This window comes from Miniopterus schreibersii, assembly GCF_964146895.1.
Source record: "Miniopterus schreibersii genome assembly, chromosome: 6".
NCBI classification, from domain to species: domain Eukaryota; kingdom Metazoa; phylum Chordata; class Mammalia; order Chiroptera; family Miniopteridae; genus Miniopterus; species Miniopterus schreibersii.
In genome coordinates, this window is record NC_138107.1 from 20,397,101 (window position 1) to 20,414,160 (window position 17,060).

A 17,060-nucleotide genomic window follows, 5' to 3' on the forward strand; every position below is an offset into this window, starting at 1 on the left:
TTAATGTTTTTACTCTTTAAAATAATGCATGAATTATTTCAGTATATTCCATAAACAGAAGCATTAATGCAGATTTGCCTATCTGAGAAAGGATTTAGCAAAGGACATTTCTCCTTGCAACGAGACAGCTGAAGAGGTGTAATTTAACAGCTTGCAGAGGCCCGTCACTGTGGTGATTGAGGTGGACAGAAGGCATGGACATGACCAAGGCCCTTAAAAGACACAAACAGGTGGGACAGTGTGCTGGGGGTGGGCACAGGGCTGCAGAGTACAAAAAGGAGGGGGCTCGCCTTCGGAGAGCAGCGACTGCCCGGGGAATGGAGGAGGGAAGAGGGGAGGAGAGCAGATCTGAAGCTAGGTCACATCTAGACGGGGCACGGTGAGCGGTAAAGCGAGAGCAGATGCCAGAAGGAAAAGCATAAGAAACAAATAAGTGGATGGGGCACAGACGGAGAAGTGATGGACTATCGGGACAGGGGGTGCATGTAAAGGAAAGACAGGTGACTTCTCCGTGTGACCAGAAGGACAGCGATTAGAAAGGTAAGAATGACAGGAAAGGGAGGAAATAAGCAAAGAGACAAAATAAGCAATGAGTACAGAGGACTAGTTAAATGCTTAGAGAATCGTCAGAAAGACGAGGCAGGCAATTTAAGTAACTAGCTACTGAGGTAAAAATGAAAAGAAGAGAGAGAGAGAGAGAGAGAGAGAGAGAGAGAGAGAGAGAGAGAAGAGAAGAAGATGGAAAGGGTGAGAAGCAGGAGAGGGAAAACCCTAAGGAGACACTGGCCCAGAAACCTTTTTAACTTTCTGTAAAAATCTTCAAGGCCCCAAACTAGGCCAAGATTCTGACTGACATTTCTGAGCTCACCAGCTGCTGTTTCCTTGAGAGAATTCTGACAGGAAGGCATAGAAACGCAAGCCAACACTGCCAGCTCTGGGAAAAAATAATAATACTAACACCCCATGCTCTAAACACCTCAGTGGGACTGACGCCTCCCACGGAAGAAGGCACACGGAGGAGGAGGGACCTGCCAGCGACTTTCCCCCAGGTAAGTACTGAGCTGCTCTCCCCTGCTGCTTTCTCCTCTAACTGTCCTCTGGCCGTTTCCTGCCTGGCCCATCTGTCTTCCTTTCTTTGTGCATTTTTTGGGAAGCCCTGCAAGTAATCTGCTTCTGTCATCTGAAGCCAGCACTGTGGTGTCTGTAGGAGCAGATGAAGAGCCCCGTCCTGGGTCTGCGTCTCACACAGGTGGGGGGGACCGCTAGACTCCAGAGCCACCAGGCAGAGCTAGGTGAGGGGGAATGAATGGGCGAAATCACCCCTGCCCACTTTACCAGTGTGTGGGGGTGACTTGTGGGCTAGTACCGACAAAATGCACTTGTTACTGCGTGCTGGGGCTTGAAGCAGAGGCGGAGGGGAAGGGTGGGTGTGGAAGACAGAGGGACAGTAAAAGGCAGCTCCAGGACAGAAATCTTGCAGAGTCACCTAGGTAGGAGCTAGTTCGTTACTTGAAGAAGAGCTAGGGTTTGAGGAGTGATGGATGAGAATTTCACAGCATATGACCTTGAACTTGGGATTTACCCTCCCAGTGCCTTGGTAAAATATTTTGAATGCATGTTGAAATGTTCTTCAAAGCAACTCAAAGGAATTTATTTCTAATATGTAATTTATCTCAAATATGCAGTCGTTGAATGGTAGTGGTTTCTTCAGGTAACCCCACAGAGGTCCCCACTAAGACAAGGCAAAGTGTTACATCTTTTTTAAAAAGAAACTATGTTCCCTGGCAATGTATTTCTTTGGAAAAGTAAGACAAGAACCAGATTGTCTGACCTGTTCTCTGGACCTTAAGTAGTTCTTAATTCTCACTCAATTTAATAGGTTCACTTAAAAAGAGAGAGAGATGTTGGAGCTAAAGAGCTTTATCATTATTCTGTGTTATGTTATCTTACATTGTTATCAGTATGGTCCCTCTGCCAATATAACATGAGGTTGTGTGAGTCAGTGGACCCTTTGTGAGGCTACCTCCTCAAGAAAAACATTCACCTCAATTTATATCCACTTTTCACCAAACCCCGCTAAAGATTTATTGGTAATTGGAAGCCAAAGGGATGATTCCCAATAGTATACAACCCCTCAAGCTGAAAACTCTTAGATGCTTCACACACAACGTTCCCTTTGGCGTATAGACCATCTGTCTGCACCCTCCTTGGTGAAAGCTCCTAGGGCCACATCCTCAAAGAGCCAGCTTCCTGGCTTCTGTATGGCTTTACTCCAATTCCTCACACCTCCATTATTAGGAAGCTCAGAGTGTGAAGGCCAGTTCCTTGCCCTTGAACTGTTAAGTGGCAGTAACATTGAACTAGGGCAGTGGTTCTTGAAGTGTAGTCCCCCAGATAAGCATCATGAGAACCACCTGGGAACTTGTTAGAAATGCACATCCTCAGGTCCCACTCCAGACAGACTGAATCAGAAACTCTGGGGGCGGGGCCTGGCAATCTGTGTTTTAGCAAGTCTCCCGGGTGACTCTGATACACTGAATTAGAAAGTTAATATTTTTAAAGTGCTCTTTCCTGAACCCACAGAGCTGAGATCTCCTTACAGGTGTGACTCTGGTCATCCACAAGGCTATAGCTTCTAAAGGAGACCCTTCCCCAAACAACAACCTCTCAGTGCCTTGTGTCCTTCCTCGCATATGAAGAATATTTCTAATATAAGTTACTTGTTACAACACTGAGAATAGTGCTTGCACACAGTAGGTGCTGTAAGTGTGATGGGGGGGCAGCTTAATCTGCTGCACCCTTACTATGCGAAAGGTCTTCACTAAAGCAATAGGTGGTGTGGGAAGTCCAAAATGAAGCTGTCAGGATCCCAGCCCTCGTGAGAGGAGATGCATGCATTACAGGCACACAGGAGATCAAACAGCCAGGTAAGATGTGGATGTGCCCACGTACAGGAACAAACAATAGGAACTAAGATGAGGAAGGGCTGCAACTGGGAGAAAACTTTGTGGAGAAAGTGTCTTTGGAACTGAGCCTTAAAGAAAGTGATTTTAACTAGTGAAGATGGACAAAGGGAAAAGCCTTCCAGACAGAAGCTGAGCACAGGCAGCTTTGCAAAGATGAGACATTAGTGGGCAGGTGTAGACGAGAGCCCACTCCCCTTTCTGTTACTAATATGTAGACTGTTCATGTGTGGAGAGGGATCACTCTCTTCCTAACCATTTGTGACTGTGTTCACTGAAATTCTTCCTTGGATCCAAACTAAATCATTTATTTCCCTTAGACTGTTGTAAAATTAGTTTTTTCCAGTATTCATTACCCTTATCTCTCTTATTTATTATTAGATCAATGTTTTTCAAAGTCCTCTGCTCACTGGCAACAGAATACATTGGGAATGGCTGCAAAAATGCAGATTCCCGGTCCTTGGCCCAGGTGGCTTATTTTAGCATCTTTGAGAGCAAGTCGGAAGAATCTGCATTTTAATAAGCTCCCTTCTGATTCTGATGTTGACTCAAATTTGAGAGCAACTCTCCTGGAGCTTGGTTTCTACCACCCCTCCAAATTTGCTGAGCATAGAAATCACCTGGGAGTACTTGTTAAAAATATGGATGCCCGGCCAATCCCATGGAGATTTCAATTCCACGGCTCTGGAGTGGGATGTAGAGAAGGGAAGTTTTAATAAGTGCCTCTGTGGCACTAGGGATTAGGCAAGTTTGGGAAATAGAGTGTATTAGAGTGAATTGGGTTAGAAAGATGCTTCATGTCATAGGTCAGCCAGATCCTAGCTGTGTGCTTTGGGTGAATTTCTTAACCACTCTATGTCTCCAAATTACTTAACCTGCTGGAGACAGTTTCATCCTGTGTAATAAAATGCACTTCACAGAATTGTTGGAAGTGTAAATAAGTAAACCATTTAGTACAGTGCTGGCTCCATCTCCCTGCCCTCTCCTCACCTGAAGTCCCAACCCCAGCTCTCCAGCTCTCCTGCTCTCCAGCTCCAATGAGTGGCAGGGCAGGGACACCAGTGATGGTAAATGACACCGATACTCCCCTCATCTGAGTAAGGCGGCAGGACCCTGCAGGAGAAGATGGGCTCTTGGAGCTGGCCTTGCTCTTGGCTGCCCCAGGGAAGTTAAAGTGGGACTCATGCCTATGAATCAACATTCAGAACTGGCCAGTCCTCTAAAAATAGCGAAATGTTCTGGCTGAGCCTTAGGAAAAATGAGGTCCTATCCCGACATACTACCCCAAGCTTGCCTTAAAAGGAGGGGCCTCTGCTTTCTTTCCTACCTCCTCAGCCAGATGATGGGAAGCCCCAAATAATCTGGCTTGTATCTGGTGAACCCCAGAATAGCCTGTTTCATGGACAACCACCAAGAACACCAGCAGATATAACAGTGCATAAGGTCACAGCACTCAGATTTGGGGTGGATACCTCTATGCAGACCACTCCCCCTGCAGACATTAGCAGGACCCTAATTCCCATAAAAGTATGCAATTCTGATTACATTTAAAGAAACTATTATCGATTGTTTTAAACTCCCCACTACAGTGTGGGGCAGGAAAGGGACTGGGAGACCTACAGTGCCTATGAAAGAAATTTAGAGAGCAAGGTACAGGTGATTTTCCTGCAGAAATCCCTGGTTTCCTCTCCTCATCCTGCAAAGGGCTGGCTGACTAAGGTCAGATCTGTCTTGAGAAGCAAAGCCTAGTGGCCGATAAAGAGACAGTCTGAGTATCTCACCATATATGTCTTTTCATAAAGGCCCTGAAAGTGAGACTGAGCCCTCAATATTCAGAGCCTTTAACAATTCTTGTCAGAAAGGATACTGACAAATCCCTTTCCTGAACAAATCCCTTTAGAGCATATTCAAATAGTAAACATTATTTTTTAAAAAGGTGAAAAGTATTTTTTGTACACTCTAAGCCTTTCCATGTATCTTAGAATCGTCCCTTGTATAACTGTTGTAATGTGAATGAAACTGTAGATCAAATACAAAGACTTCCATGCAGTGAGTAGTTTCAGTTGCTATGTTCATGTTAATTAGTATTAAATATACATTAAATAATAGTTATAGTAGTAACAGAGACTATCATTTATTAGACTTCTAATACTGTGTTCACAGCACCTTACATAAATCCATCTCATAGAAATCTCCTGTTGAGTAAGCATTATTATTCTCACTTTATAGATGGGGAAACTGAGGCTCAGAGAGGTTAAGCAGCCAGATCAAAGTAACAGAGCCAGAATTCACAGATGCCCAAGCTGTGCTCTTCCTCCCTACACCCCTCTGCTGCCAATATCCTTGAAGATGATATTGCGTTAGCCTATAATTCAGACTCATCCCTGTCTTAATCCATCCTTGATTTCTCCCTCATTGGTGAGTCTCTCTGAAGACCATTAATGGGAAATCATCATCCTCACTTCTCTGTAATGTTGTGTCTGTGTCATTTATGTTCAAATCCTGCCCCACCCAGTGAAAGAAATAAGAAAAGAATAGTGCTGACTGTTTATGGGTGTGATGGTACCTTTACTGTTCCTTACTTCTGAATGCTTTAAAATGCTACTTGCTTCTCAGGAATAAGGGAAAGGACAGTTTATTAATTAAGACTTTTGAAAAATTGTCTGACTACAGGGCAGAGAGAGGGAAAAATAAATCTTGTTTTCAATAACGTGTTGAGTGACATTTTGTATTGCCATTGGCCTGTTCTGCTAAGAAACTCATGACGCTCGCAGGTGTTACCTCATTAATCTTCAATCCACCCTGTGGTGGGCAGAGCAGTTATACAACCACTACAGGAATGAGGGATAGAAAGGTGCTGATCTTGCCAATACCACACAGCACACAAGTGGCCAGGGGACACATTATACCTCTCCATTCTTCCTATTACCACTGTCTGCCAAATTCAGAAGGTTTGGGCAGGTAAGAGACTAAATAAATAATCTGGAAAAAGCCAACATCCAATGGCTGTACGAATACCCTTTGCTCTGTGCAAAGCTCAGAGGAACGTGCCTCTATAGTCCCCATCCTAGAGTTTTCCCTTCATTTACGCCTGGTCTGAAATGTTTGATGCTGTAGTAGTTCCTTTTGTATTGTTTCGTCAGCCTACCTCTCACTCCATTTTCTAATCTGTTTCATGAATTTCCTTCTTTGCATCTTAAGTTAGATGACCAGAAAAAGTAGAGAAGACTCAAAAGCAATCAAGTAATTGATTATTAAAAGTTTTTTGTTTGTTTTGCTCTGTTGTCCCTGCAGATTTTGAAGCAAACTTTTAAGTAACCTTTTGACCACAGGAGGTTGGGCTTGACAAGTAGACAAAAACATTCACACCCAAATGTTGCGGACAGTCTCCCGGGATGGTTAGCACCGTCTTGGTTATCTCACAGCACTATTTTTTCCATTTCATTTGTATTCTTACATGAATTGGTCACCTTTGGGACCTCAGCTGGCTCATAAATGGCAAGTGTCTTAAAACTGGCTCCTTCTAGTTCTCTGGGTCACAAACTTGGTGGACTCTCTCGTCTATGCAAACTCTCACTTCTGCAACTCACATGCCAAACACTTTGGAGATCTTGATCTGACCAATTTAACCAGTTACAATGAACCTTTCCTCAGCTCTTAAGTTCCCTGGTTCACTGGGAGAGATAAGGCATTCTCACCTCTCAGCGGCTCAGCCACAACTTCTCCTTGGCCCCCTGCCTCTCCGCCCCATCAGCCTCTGCCTTTGACTGACCACAGCCCCCAGGTGTAGTAGAGGAGAAGCAGCCCCACATTCTCACTGACCCAAAGCTTCCTCTTGACAATCGGGAGGACTGTGTTTTCACAGAAGCTTATATAGCAATTGCATTGGATTAAATGAGCTATTGGATGATTCCCAAAATCAGAATACCGAGGACATTTCCCCATTTTCCGAGAAAAAGTATGGTTTCTAAGCCATCACCACCAGCAGCACCCTAAGGCACAGCTGCAGAGGAACAAACGTCAGTATAGATCCTACCGTGTTTCCTTCCTTTCCTGCCTTCTCAATGCTTATGTTCTATGCCTGTCGCCATGACCCAAGACTGTCCCTCCAACCTGATTAGATTTTTTAAAAGACTACTATCTACATATATGTAAATCTATTCATTTCCATGACGCTCATCTGTAAATCCAGATAAAATAATAGCCGCTTCCTAGAGGAGTGGATTTAAGGAGCTTGTATATATGCAAAGCACCAAGAATGATCCGTCATAGAGAGTAAGTTTGAAAAAAAATCACTCTTCTTATTATTACTTTTATCATTAGATTTCATTAAGCCCTTGTCAGTACTGTGAGCCTCAAACCTTCTTTGGGGTGCAGTTCTATTGTCATACTCCCTGTTTCCTGGTAGCAAATCAGATGCCATGAAGCTGAAAACCCCACTGCCCTTTAGCCGGGGTGGCCTGTCCAGACCCTGAGTGGCCTGACAGCTGCCAGCGTCCCTCACTCTTCCGTGGCTCCGGCCTCACAGCTTGTGGGGCAGGTGATGGGCTAGGGGGAGAGGAACCGAACAACAAAATCCTTTCCACAATGAACAATCGTGCTTGGAATGCTGCCCCGGCAGCTGCAGGGCTCACCGCGCGCGGCAGACATGCAGTAGGAAACCCAGGAGGGTTTGGCTGTGTTTCTAAGCGGGGTCTGTTCTCCAGGCATGTGCAGAATATTCCTCTGTTGAATTTCTTTTTTTAAAAAATTTTCCGTCCATGGTAATTCAAACATTAAAAAAGAATCCTACTGAAATGTACAAAGCAGCGGTTATTAAATTGATGAATAACAAAGATTATAACTGCACCAAAATGAGCCAGTGAGACTTGGGTGCTGTTTATTTCTGGATAAACAACAGGGGAGAGATAGGGTCCCCAAAAGCACTGCCACTCCTCACAACGGGTGTGTTGCCGGGTGGTCTGGGGGCATGACAGGATAGACGAGGTAAAGTCCTTGGGTCCTTCCGTCTACGGGTTTCCCACCTAGAGGAGGAGACGGTGAGAGTGGCCCATAGCTGAGATGCCAGGCTGCATCTGGGTGGTGGAAGAAGCCGGGGCCAAAACTGCTTCCCAAGGCCACATGCTTCTTTATATCCCCATACGATTACTTTGCTATGGAATGTAAGGAAGTGTGTGGTTTCGGCAAGTGCCTCTTCACTGGTCCCATGGTCCCACCCAGGGAACTGGCCTGACCCTCGGCCGCGTCAGGGCTTTGTGCCAGCAGGTGTCTCCTCACCAAGGAAGAGAGAGCCTCCGAGTCCCGTCTGGGCTGCTGTCCCCAGGGCCCTTCTCTTTCTCTAGAGGTTCCATCCCTCAGCCCAAGAGTTCAGGCACACTGACGGTCGTCCCAGCCTCCCAGACCTCATGCTTGCTAGGCACGGAGAGGCCACAGCACCTAAAGGTTGTGCACAGAATCAGCCCTGGCCCTCTGAGCCCCTTCCTCCAGTCATTTGGCTCCTGAAATGAGATGTTTCTAATAATAAGCAAACTAAATTGTAAGTCTTTTTGATCCACCCCTTTCCTTTATAATCATCTCTTTCCGTTTGGACATTTCACAGGGCTTTCACTGCAGTTAGAAAGGCAGATGCTCTGAGCCCAGGAGGCCTCAGCCTCCAGCTACGTAGTCAGGCCCCTGACCCTGCTTTGCTGTCTTCACTGCACATCACAGCCCTGTGGCCAAGCAGCACTTTGGAGTGAAGCTGTCAGGGGAAAAGGTTGAGGTGCTAAAATAGTGATTCACTCACCTAATTGGCTAAGTCCCTCTCCCCTCCTCCCGGATCCCCTGTGTTCCCAGCCCTGACCTTAAAGGGCTGAATCCACACCAAGGAAGTCGGTGGACTTAGGGAGAGAAGCCCTGAGCAGGAGGAGAAACTGCAGTCACCCAGGGCTCAGGCCACCCCCTTCCCCAGCATTTCGGAAGGAGGGAGGAGTCTGAAGGGGTCTCCTTGCCTCCTAAACCCCAGCTCCAGGCTGGCCGCATGCAGTCCACAGCGCGGCTTCCCTGCTGTCGGCGTGAGTGTGCGAGAGACGAGGGTCGGGCCCACAGCAAATGTACACGTGCGGTTCTTAAGCGGAACCACGGAAGGGGACACCACAGGGTTGGACGGGTGTGATCCAAGGTGCACGGGAGGCGGCTGTAAAGTAGGGCTAAGAAACAGCAAAGTGAGAACGCAGAATGAGGAGGAAGGGAAAGACAAAGGGACGATGCACTGCTGTATATGACAGATGGTGGGTAAGTGCACAGTGGCTGGAGACAAAGGGTGCCTTCCTCTCAGGGGTGAAAGCACCCAGAGCACAGTGGGCAAACTCCTTCCCAGGTGGCAGACCCACCTGCTTCATCCAGATACCAGCAGCTGCCTCGTGGCCTTCGAGGACACGCAACTTGTGCTCCTCGTGGAATGAGCAGAATTTGAAAGAATGTGGGAGGATTACTAGACACTGAGCAGCTGTAAGACTGAACACATAGCTTTCAATCACTGGTTCTTAATTGGAGGTGATTTTGCCCCCAGGGCACATTTGGCTAAGTCTGGGGACATTCCTAGTTGTCACAACTAGGAGGTTCTACTGGCATCTAATGGGTAGAGACCAGAGATGCTTTTACACGCCCTACAATGCACAGGACAGCTCTCCACAGCCAAGACTCACTTGACCCAAATGTCCATACGCCAAGGTTGAGAAACCCTGCAAAGCGTCATGCTTTGAATGAATAAGGTTTCCGACACTGGAAAATTATGGCACATTACCTCCCAAAGAAAATCTTTGTCCCTATTTTATGAACAGTGACGCCTGTAAACTAGGCAGCTGCCTCAAGATCGCGCTTCTTTCCGATGACAACCCTCCCCTTTTCTAAATCATACCTGCTCTAAGGACAGTTTTCCCTTTTTCACCCTGGAGGCTGATTGCATGTCGTAAGCTCAGAAATCAGGGCATGGGGTATGGCGTGAGTGGGGCAGGATGTGAGTAAAGAAGAGAGAGATGATGAAGGGGAATGTCCTGAGTTAAAGAAATTACACTGCGAGAGGCCTGACCTGCTGACTGATGAGCTGGACCCACACGCTTTTTCCGTCCTGATTTCAGGCTGTGAGGCTGACCTGCACCCCCAGCTGCCTACCCCCTTGCTCCCCAGGGGGAGCTGGAGAAGGAAGCTGGGCTAGGGCCAGGTTAGCCAGAGGAAGAGCTGGACTGCAGCAGTCCTAAGGCACCCCTGTCATTGGGAGGAGGGCGGCGATGGTAAGATGCCTGGTGCTGAGCAGGCAGAAAGAGGGGACTCTGTACAAGGAAGAAGCCTCCACCTCACCCTGCACAGGTATCCTAGAACCAAGCCACAGTGGGTGGGGCCCATGCTTTTTCAGCATCGCCACCACAGTGTGCTTCCACCTAGTTGTCATTTTCATGGTGCCTTGTTGGGTTCTTTGATTTCTGGTATAGCTTGTTTATTCCAGACAGAGCTCCCAAGTTGGGGTCCCTCTGGCAGAAGCCCACCTGGCTGGGTAAACCAGTTCTGCTTTGTCTGCTCAGTGGTTTCAACATTTCAGAGACAAAATGAAAATTCTTGCCGCTGATGGCAGGGAAATGTGTGAAGGACAGGCTGGCATTGAGAGTAAAACTCTTGGCCTCAAAAGCAGTCAGAATTGTCTTTAGGGCTTCCCGACCCTTGAAAGTCCACCATGCCCACCAGGGACTTAGTGTTGGCCGCCTTTCCTTTGTTTTTTCTGAGCCTTGCAACAGGTAAGCAAGCTAGCTACCCTTCCCCACTGTACACGTTGGGTATGTTAAAGAGGTTTAAAGATGTTGTATAACTTCCTAAGAGCAAAAGAGCCAGGAAGCATCAGTGGGATTTGAACCCGGGTAAATGTGACACCAGGACCACATGCTTTCTACTCTATTACACTTCTCTTTATCGGGGAGAAGAAATAAAAGGGCAGGCAACATCTACCCGTGAGGGCAGTTTTCTGGCATCATTCAAACTATCCTTTCTTCCTACCTCTTTCCCCTTTCCCCACCTGTTCAAATGCATCATGAAGATAGCCAAGCTGCCTTTGCAGACAGAGTCTGCTGCTTAATCAGCTCCCTCTCCCCTTGATCACACTTAGAAATAAGAAGAAACCAGTGTGTAGCTCTCTAGTTCAGTGGTTCTCAAACTTTAATTACAGCAGAATCACTTGAAGACCAGGTTACAACATAAATGTCTGGCTCCACCCCCAGATGTTGTGGACAGGTAAATATTGCTTTTCCTTTGCAAGGTCACTCTATAAGTTCTTGCATACTGGAATCCAGATTTCTCCTTTAAAAGCGACAAGAATCAAAAAGTTTCCCACGTCACCCATTCGTCAAACCAAACAACCTCAACATCTATCGCCAAGAAATGACTAAATAAATTGTAATTCATTCACATCAAAGAAAACTATAAAACAATAAAAATTAATAAACTACAGCTGCCAATCATTGTGGGTGAAGCTTACAAATTTCATTTAAAGTGAAAAAACAAAGTCACAGAAGACTGCCTATGGTGTGATACCATTATATTAATGAGCAAGATGTCATTTAGGGGTATATGCATAAATGGTAAAAACGACCTAAAAAGACGATTTAAATTATATTTTAAAAAGAAACTCAGAATAATAGTTACCTCTGAGGAAAAGTAAAGGACTGAATTGGGAAAAGCATTCAGGAAGCCCCCTGGTATTGGTCAAGTTCTCTCTCTAAGTAGATGGTTGTTTGTGGGTGTTGGTTTTAGCATTATTGCCACAACTTACATATGTATTACATATATTTTTCTATATATGCATTTATTTGAATAAAAATTATAATTTTTAATTTATTTTTAAAATTAGAATGTAAGATATTCAAATATAAACCAAAATGTTAAATTTATTTTGGAAGGAGAATTATGAGAGACTTTCATTTTCCACATTCTACAATTTTCTATATCTTTTTAGTTCTTCACAGTGTTTATATTTTAAAAAAAGAAAAAAAAGAGTAAGAATAAAAGAAAGAAAATCAAGCAAAGTCGTGCAATTCAAAATAAAAATTATGTATGGTTTCCACAAATCCTGTGCGAGGATGCTCTGGGCAAGGCAAGCTACTGGGATCTGATTCATGTTAATGCTGGTTCTCTCTGTTGCAGGCTTGGACCGGGAATGCTTGGGATATACCAAGGGATTCTCACACCAGAGGCTGCCTGCAGTCACTCCCAGTGGAGCTGCCTCCTGCTCTGGCTGGTCAAACGGAACCAAGTCCGTCTTCCTGAGAGGTTTGGTCCCCTTCAACCAGCTACAGCAGGGCTGGCCATGCCCAACCCTTGGAGAAACAGAAGAGATCCGCCTGTGGCTGAAATGACACACTAACACTTCCCTTAAGAAAATGACTGATATAATCGTATACTCTTATGCTCCCAGGAAGGGAGAAAAGAAGAGCCCTGGGTTCAATAGTGAGCAAGAGTATCACATTCAACACACAGAGCTCCGTGGCTTTATACCCACAACTAGACCCACTCACATGCTCCTGACACACACAGGCAGTAAAGATTTTGAGGATGGAATTTCTGCCAGCTCTGTGCCAGCCAGGGTAAGAGCATGAGACCTCAAAGACAGGACTTCTGCCCACAAGGGGCTAACAGTCCAAGTAAAGAAATTGGATGTCTGAATAACGCATAATTCAATGGAACTGCAAGTCAGAGCATAGCTACTTCTTACACGGCACACCAAATATGCCTGGCACATGGTGTACCATCAAGCTTTATTGATCCTTTCAGCCCAAGACACCTATTCACTAAGCAATATACATGGTTCAGTTTCCTGACCTATACAATGGTGATAATAATCATAGCACCTACCACATAGGATTTTGTGTGGAATGAAAAGAGAATACATGTAAAGGAGTTAAAAAGCTCTCACTAATTGCTACCTACTATGAAGGGGGAATCCTGACCTGGCCTTCCAATTTCTCTTTCAAAATTTGCATCTTTGACAGTGGATCTAGGAGTATGCCCCAAACTTAGCTAGTGCTCAGTAACACTTGTTTAATTCCAGAGGCAAATGTGTTACATGCTGGAATCTCACATAAATGTGTTCTCATGATACCTAGAGCCCACCAAGTCTCCACACAGAGGGTGTGGTGCTCATTAGCACATGCCTTCAAGTCAGGGAGACCTGGCATGCCCTTCTCATTTATTAGCTCCAAGACTCAGTTTACATTGTATAAACTTCAGTTTCCTCATCGGTAAAATGAGAACAATGATACTTAAAATTGTTTTAAGAACATAAAAAGATAATGCTTATAAGTAGCTAAATATAAGCCCTCAAGAAATGATAGCTGTTGCTGTTTTGCTTTTGTACATGCCAATAGCTCAATGACACGGTTGTGTACCCAAAACCTCATTACAGGGTATTTTTATACTCTAACTATTAATCCTACTATAATGCATCATGCATTCATCCTTGTATGTGTTACTGGTATGTAATAAGTTTTACTAAAAATATGCTTCATACATGAGACTGCTAGTATTATCTTAAAGGAATATCCTGCCAAGAAAGCTTTCATTTGTGAGCACTGCTGAAATGCTAGTCTGTAAGCATGTGTCCTCCTGAGTATGTGAAGGCCACAGAGTGTAACCCAAAGGTGTGGAGTTAAGACATGGGCCCTGGAGCCGGACTGCCTGGGATCAAATCCCAGCCCCGCAGGTCCCCACCAGCTGTGCCATTTGGGCAAGTTGCTTGACCTCTTTGGGTCTGAGTTTCCTCATATGTAGAATGAAGATGTTAATAATAGTATCTACCTCATAGGATTTTCATGAGAATGAAATGAAAATATATATAAAGGTCTAAAATGAGGGCTGGGTGCATAATACATTTGTGAGACTTTTTATCTTTGAAAATGTACCTGAGATGTTTTAAAAACTAAATTGGTGTTCGATAAAACCTTATTTAATAAATGATCACCTTCTCTATATTGTTATTCTAAACACAAACTATGGGATCGAGTACTTTGGTTTATTTCTTTAAATGCAACACACTGTGTAAACCAGCGGTCAGGGGCAGGGTGCTGCCAGCTTCTCTCTGCCTCCCCAGCTCCACAGTGTGAGGAAGCTTCCCTGAGAGCTAGGCATTCACCTCTGGGGGTAGAGGCAGGGGGTCCTGAAGCACAGGAACAGAGCTCACAGGCAGACACCTGGGAGAACAGAAGGTTAAGCGACATGAAAGCAATTATGATGGTGTGGACAAAAAAAGGGGCCACATACTAAACCTGACAAGCTCAAGGGAGGACTACATGGTGACCTTACAACTCAGAGACCTAAAGTAACTACACAGGATGGTCTGAAATTGAAGCTTTCTAACTAAAAGCAGCTTATGATGGGTAGTCTTGTCCTAGGCCAGTATTTTTCCCTAGCAAAGGTCAATCTTTACCTTTACTGAGCCTGTCTGTTGTCTTTTTGCATCTAAGGTAGCATACTTGATAACACACCTTTGGAATGTCAATCTCCTTCTCCAGACCCCTCAGGGCACAACCTCCACACCAGAGCAGGAGTCCACAGAACCCCTCATTGTTACCTTGTTTCCCCCATACCATCTCTAGGTGCTGTAAACGTTAATTGGTGACTATCCTGTACCCACCAATGTAACCCCCTTACATCTTCCCCTTTGATTCTGATGTATAAAATAAGTGGTACAACTGCCATTTTCCGGAGCATTTTCTCAGTCTGTTTAGGTTTTGCTTTTTGGCAATTGTCGTCAGGTTGGCTCAAATAAACTCATAAAAATCCTTACAGGTTTGGACATTTCTTACATCGACAGTGGTCAAAGACAAGACGTACTTTACAAGGAGGGACATTTTCCATCCAGGAGAGCAGACGTCATGCAGGTAAAGATGAGATGAACAGTGGCAGGTGCACACAGTAGGAGACAAGAGCAAAGGTCACTTTCACATTTGGGATTTTATGGCTAAAGTACCCAATGAAACAGGTCAGGCCATGGAAGTCTAAGATTAAATAGTGTCTTCCTCTCTGTTAGAAAAAAGGCAGCCCACACACAGCTCGACTTAAAATACACCAGCCACTCCCACCTACCTGAGTGATTTTGGAAGCAACTCCATATCTGCGGCAGATCCTAGGACTTGAGTAAACATTACCTTCCAAATCCCCACACTCTTGCCTTTGACCTTATTTAATAAGTGATCTTTGAGGACCACAGGATGGAAGCAGTTCTAGCCACAGCCTACATTCAAGTTTGACATACCGTACTGGTCCCTCACATTCAGGTTTCTGTCTGATTTTCATAAACTCATGTGATTGTAAGAAATGTCCAAACCTGTAGAAAATTTTTATGAGTTGATTTGAGCCAAATCGAAGACCATTGTCGGGAAGCAAAATCTCAACAGATTGAGAAAATGCTCCAAAGAATGGCAGTTTCACACCTTATTTTATACATTACAATCAAAGCAGGAGGTGTAAGAGGGTTACTCGAAATCCACTGGTGATAAATGAGGGAGGAGGGAAAAAGCAAAGCAGGGAAATACCTGGGATTGGAAAAAAAGTAAAACAAGTGGACACATACTTCTTTTACATAGGTGGACATAGGATAGTTAACAGTCAACAATTAACATGATAACAATAACAATGAGGGGATTTGTGATCTCCGCTCTGGTGTGGTGGTTGTGCTCTGATTAAGAGGTCCAGGGGGGGAAAAAAGGAAATTACCCTGACATTCCAAAAGTATGTTATCCTAAATGCAAAAAGGCAATAGACAGGCTCAGTTAAGGTAAAGATTAACCTTGGTCAAGAAACTAGGGCATGACTACCCGCTATGACTCGCTTTTACCTAGGAAGTTTTAAGTTCAGACCATCCTGTGTGGTTACTTGTGGTGGCTGAGTTTGTAATGCCATCATACAGGTCTCCCCAGAGCTTGTCAGGTCAGTATGTGGCCCCTTTTTTGTCCACAACCAGAAGAGAAGTAGATGTACCCCTGCTCCCACCAGCCACTAAAAAGAAAGGCAGAACCCTTACGAAAACGTATGTTTTCTGGTAAGTCTGAGTGGTCATGATATCTTCATCCAAAAGTCCCGCAAGACTAAAGTCTGCATTTTAGTAAGGAGTCAAGTTCAATCAAAGACTGCTCTTGCTCATCCTGCCACAGTCCCTTTTCGGGGCAGAAATCTAGGTTAGGCCACCCAGCGGAGCACGTGGTTTTGCTATTGCTGCTGTGTCCCCTCGTGTGTGTTCCTGTATCATCATCATTCCTGTGCCAGGAAGAGGCAGCACATGATGTCACAGCGGTCAAAATCGACAACTGTGGGTCACCTTCTAAATAGATCCCACCCCCACATCAGGGAACATTATCTCTAAGAGGGAGAAAATGATAACACGAAAGTGTTGAAGGGGTTTTCCCGGAAGGAGTTAATGGAAAATTAAGTGCTGGGCTATCTTGCAGGAATTCAGAAAAAACAAGGAAATCCCATTAGACAATTTAACCAAAGATTTTATTTTTGATTATAATTCCAGTGCTAGCAAGACTTGGAAAACAGTCAACTTATGCACTTCTCAGGGAGTGAATATTGTTCTATACCCTCTAGAGTATAATTTATCAACATATATCATTGAGGATACTCTTATTTTCTCTACCCCAAATCTTCCCTTCCTCTGTTAACAGCTCCCTCTTCCTTGGCCAAATTTTCTTTTTAAAACCCTTTCTCCAATTAAAATTTTTCCTCTACTCCATTCACCAGGTTTTTAGAATAACCTTCCATGACCACACACCGCTAGAGGATCTAAGCAACCCTAGTGAACCTTTGGTGGAACTTGGGACCTGTAGTCTCTAGGAATCAGGGATTTATTTCCTTGGAGAGCCAAAACGGAACATTGTGAAGCACCACAGCTAGCCCTAGAGTTTCCCACCAGTGTTCACGAGAGAAGAATGAACCAACTACATAAAAATAAACCAAAGAGGGAAGAGGTACAAAGTCCTAGAGGCATTAAGTACTGAAATCCATTTATTCCCAAGGCCCAGTTTCTACATCCTGTTTCCCTTTTTACCTAAAGGTGCTTAACACTGAAACTCTGTC

General features: G+C 44.7%; 1 long non-coding RNA gene across 1 annotated transcript; it reads left to right on the forward strand.

Moving 5' to 3' along the window:
* The first annotated feature begins 297 nt into the window (after positions 1 to 297).
* Positions 298 to 13,940, forward strand: LOC308558752. The gene is made up of 3 exons (XR_013999044.1): positions 298 to 540; positions 825 to 1,049; positions 12,132 to 13,940. It is a non-coding gene; the product is annotated as an uncharacterized lncRNA (long non-coding RNA).
* The last annotated feature ends 3,120 nt before the right edge of the window (positions 13,941 to 17,060 follow it).